The sequence below is a fragment of the Neovison vison genome, chromosome 3 (assembly GCF_020171115.1).
Source record: "Neovison vison isolate M4711 chromosome 3, ASM_NN_V1, whole genome shotgun sequence".
Classification (NCBI taxonomy): Eukaryota; Metazoa; Chordata; class Mammalia; order Carnivora; family Mustelidae; genus Neogale; species Neogale vison.
This window is the reverse complement of record NC_058093.1, coordinates 43,841,024-43,845,994: the sequence shown is the minus strand read 5'-3', so window position 1 is coordinate 43,845,994 and position 4,971 is coordinate 43,841,024. Positions and strand designations below refer to the sequence as shown.

At 43.5% G+C, this 4,971-nt stretch overlaps 1 non-coding gene across 1 annotated transcript; it reads right to left on the bottom strand.

The window, feature by feature from the left end:
* Positions 1 to 2,066: 2,066 nt before the first annotated feature.
* LOC122903784 lies at positions 2,067 to 2,174 on the bottom strand. Its single transcript, XR_006384010.1, has one exon. It is a non-coding gene; the product is annotated as a U6 spliceosomal RNA (small nuclear RNA).
* Positions 2,175 to 4,971: the final 2,797 nt, after the last annotated feature.

Here is a 4,971-nt window from a genome sequence, read left to right as displayed (position 1 = left end):
CAATGAACTTACATTATTTTTATGGTAAGTTGAATTGTTTTCAAGAATAAAAAGAGAGAGAATGAGTGCAACCTGATCATATGTAAAATAATCGATCATAAGAAAACCACTTTTCCCTTTGTTCTTCCATCAGCATATATTTAAAATATAACACGTAATTTGTATATGGTTGATAAGAAATGTCCCAGTAGTCTGCAATGGACTAGGGAGTCTTGGGTTAATTTCAAAGTTAATATTTTCTTCTGGGTTTTACCTTAACATGAAGCACCAGCCTTTGATGGGAGAAGTAAAACCGGGGGGATATCAGAGCCTGCGTGGCCCCACCTGAAGGCAGCGTACAATCCCAGTCCCCTTCTCCTGCTTGTTGCTGAGAGCTGTCCCCGCGGCCTGAGCTTCTGGGGAAGTCTCAGATATATTGTGCATTGTCTCTATTTTGAGAACTTACCAAGTCAACAACATACTCACATGGCGATACAAATGTAACCAAAACCTGATGCCTTGGGATCCAGGAATAATGGAAAACAATAAAGTCCTCCTCAAAACCTTACAGCTGAAATCAGCTATTCCTTTATAAAAACAGACACCCATTCCTACCTCAATGACTAGGTGACACAAACCGAGAAAACTGTTCACCCAAAGTATCTGGAGGCATAGATGGTCACATCTGTTGGGTAGAAAATAAAAAACAGAGGACGGAATTTAATGACTTCAACACACCAAAGTCCAGATGAACCGCTTACACTGGTCTTCTAGAATGTTGACTCCAAGCCCATGATGGCCTCCCCTCCAGGCATGCCTTTCTCTGCTCACTCATTCCCTTCCTCTTGCTCACATCCGCCCTCCTCTTCTGTCTCCAGCTCCTTTAGGTGTAGGGTTAGGTTGTGTACTTGAGACCTTTCTTGTTTCTTGAGAAAGGCTTGTATTGCTCTATACTTTCCTCTCAGGGCCACCTTTGCTGTGTCCCAAAGATTTTGAACAGATGTGTTTTCATTTTCATTTGGTTCCTTGAATTTTTTCAATTCTTCTTTAATTTTCTGGTTGACCCATTCATTCTTTAGTAGGATGCTCTTTAGCCTCCATGTATTTGAGTTCTTTCCAACTTTCCTTTTGTGGTTGAGTTCTAGATTCAGAGCATTGTGGTCTGACAATATGCAGGGAACCATCTCAATCTTTTGGTACTGGTTGAGACCTGATTTATGACCCAGGATGTGATCTATTCTGGAGAATGTACCATGTGCACTAGAGAAGAATGTGTATTCTGTTGCTTTGGGATGGAATATTCTGAATATATCTGTGATGTCCATCTGTTCCAGTGTGTCATTTAAGGCCTTTATTTCCTTGTTGATCTTTTGCTTAGATGAACTGTCCATTTCAGTGAGGGGGGGGCATTAAAGTCCTCTACTATTATTGTATTATTGTCAATGTGTTTCCTTGATTTTGTTATTAATTGGTTTATATAGTTGGCTGCTCCCATGTTAGGGGCATAGATCTTTAAAATTGTTAGATCTTCTTGTTGGACAAACCCTTTCAGTATGATATAGTGTCCTTCCTCATCTCTTACTATCGTCTTTGGCTTAAAAATATAATTTATCTGATGTAAGGATTGCCACCCCAGAGTTCTTTTTATGTTCATTAGCATGGTAAAGTGTTTTTCACCCCCTCACTTTAAATCTGGAGGTGTCTTTGGGTCTAAAATGAGTTTTTTGCTGATAGCATGTCGATGGGTCTTAGTTTTTTATCCATTCTGATATCCTGTGTCTTGTGATTAGGGTATTTATCCCATTTATATTCAGGGTAACTATTGAAAGATATGAATTTAGTGTCATTGTATTGCCTGTAAGGTGACTGTTACTGTATATTGTCTCTGTTCTTTTCTGATCTATGTTTTTGCTTAAAGGACCCCTTTCAATATTTCCTGTAGAGCTGGTTTGGTGTTTGCAAATTCTTTTAATTTTTGTTTTTCCTAGAAGCTTTTTATCTCTCCTATTTTCAATGACAGCCTACCTGGATATTGTATTCTTGGCTGCATGTTTTTCTCATTTAGGACTCTGAATATATCATGACAAAAAAATAGGGAACGCTTCACAAATTTGTGTGTCATCTTTGTGCAGGGGCCATGCTAATCTTCTCTGTATTGTTCCAATTTTAGTATATGTGCTGCCGAAGCGAGGCCCCACCCTCCTTTTCTGGCCATATGGGGCAACCTTCCCAAATAACAGCCCACCCTGAATACAGACTGGCCATACAGGCATTGTTCCATGTTCTCTATTGATTTAATCCTCATATAACTCTTCAAGGAAAGCAGTTCCTTAAGAATAATTCTGGGGCCAGTTGGGGTTTTATGTGTTTACGTGTTTTTACCTCGTAAAAATCAAGAATCATTTACTTAAATGATTACATTAGCTATTCTGAAACCTGGAATTCAGTGTTTAGAGCTAGAAGGAACAAATGAACACGAGTGGGTTTATTCTCTGTGTAGCTGTTAAGAGGTAGGACAGAGTCATATAACGATTCTATTTTCCGCAATGCTTTTCTAATTTAGGAAGATGAGTCCAAACAACTACTCCATCTGCCTCAACTCCGGAAGGGACCCAAAAAACAATTCCACAATTCTGTTTCAATTAACCTCAGTATGGTGTTTTCAAGCCAGTCGGAGGAAGAGAGAGGGAGCTGGAGGGTAGAGACAGGCGGACTAATCAAATAATCAGAATTCTAAGGAAATCACGGCTGGAATTCTGATCCCTCTGTCCCCACTCTCTGGTTTCTGCCCACCTCGCCTGCACCTTTGTAGATGGCCCGGGAGCCCAGGATGGCCACGCAGGTGTGATGGACATGCAGGGGCAGAGGGAGGGGTCCAGCTCCTTGGGGCTCCACACAGGGGAGCCCACACCAGTACCCACAGACACACTCACCATCTCTCCCACATGCACTGTCTTGGATTTATAATAAATACATATCTTGGTCTTCCTGCAGGTTCCTGGTTCACAGCTCCCCAAACCCTTGGAATTTCCTGAACAGTGAGTAATATAGGAACATATTTTGTAATAACATTTGGTCTCGTGTCCCCAGTTTTTGAAATCCATTCAGAGCTGTAAGGTGAATGGGTGTCTCATTATTCATAACAAGCCCCTTTCCACAAGGAATGAATTTATTTTAATGAGGTGACTTTTGGAAATCCCCTGACTATGGTGGAGAATGGTTGTCAAGAGAACTAACCAGGGATAGAGAGCTGGAACTTTCTGTCCCACCCCCTGATTTCCCAGGAGGGGTGAGGACCTGGAGGTTCAATTGACGACCAATGGCCAATGGTTTACTCAGTAAGGCCTGTGTGATAAGGCTTTCATGAAATCCCAGTGGGTCAAGATGGGGAGAGTTTCCAGGTTGGTGAACAAGTATGGTGCCACAGACCACGAGCTGGGCCCCCAAATCCAGGGCTCCTTGTTCATTGCCTCACCTTGGGTATCTCTCCATCTGGCTGTTGATCTGTATCCTTTAATATTCTTTATAATAAACTGACAATCTAGTGAATAAATGGGCTTCTTGACCCCTGTGAACTGCTTTAGCAAATTCATCAAACCCAAGAAAAGTGTTGTAGGAACTGCTGATCTAGAGCTGGTAGGTCAGCAACACAGATGACCAGTGACAGTCCAGGTGACCTGGACTTGAAATTGGTACGTGGCACAGACGGCAGTCTGTGGGACTGAGCCCTGTGCTATGGGGTCTGATGCCGTCTCTGAGTAGACAGTGTCAGATTGAGTTGAATTCTAAGATGCCCAGCTGGTGTCAGAGAACTTCTTGGAGGCATGGGAAGCCCCCATCCCCCACGGGAATCAGGTGACAGGTCAGTAGACCCACATACAACTCACACACACACCTGTTGTCTCTGCTGAGAGCACACTCCCTTGTCTGTTCACAAGTGTTCGGCATCCGTCCAGACATCTTCCCAGAAAAACTTCAGCAACTTCCCCCTACTTAGCGTAGATTCTACGTTTATCTCAATAGTTCTTCTCACACTATTAGCTTTTTCAACTCTAGACTAAAAGTTCCTTGAAGTCTGGAATTGTGTCTTGTCATTATATCCTGGGGGCCTCACAAGGGAGCCTTTCTTCCAATGTTGTTGGGAAAATGCATTACAGAACAATACTCACTAGGACAACACTTTGGGAGTTTTTAACACAAAAATATTTTGATTTATGTTCCATTAATTTTTGATCCCTCCACCACAGGCAGAATATAGAGAGCAAAATATGACATGGGTTTGTCATGACCTAGAGCAACAGTTTCGACTCGCCTGTTCTGTCAAGCAGTAGCTCAGGGATCTGTGCTCAGTGATGATGTCTCCCCACATTGCCCAGCCTCTGGGACCAGGTGGCCAGAAGGTCCATGCATCACTGCCAGGGTCATGTGAGAGTGACTCATCTACAAGCTGGCCTTGCCATGGCCACACAGGGACTCACGTTCCAGAAGCCACAGACACAGTCTTCGGAGACCCCATCAGACCCTCCCTTACCTGTGACACCATAAGCAAGAAACCTTGCTATTTTAAGCCCCTGAGACAGAAAATCTTAATCTGCTACCACAGACATGCTTGGCTCGACTAATCATAGAATGCATGTTCTTCTAGAAAAGAATGTCTGTAAGGTCCTTTGAAAGTGTTATGGGCTGAATTGTGTCCCCTTCAAATCCCCTTGTTGAAGCCGTAGCACTCGCTACCTCAGAGTGTGCCACTGTTTGGACACAGGGTCTTCAAAGTGATAATTGAGGTTAAATGAAGACAGAAGTCTAGGGCCCTGATGCCAGGGGACTGGTGTCCTTTCTGAGGAGGAGGATACACTGGGGAGACACACACATACAGAGCACAGGGCCCGTGAGTGCGCACCAAGACAACCGCCAACGGGAGAGGGCGTGGAAGAAATCCATCCTGACAGCTTGACTTTGCCCCTTCCAGCCCCCGGAAGTGCCACAAACATC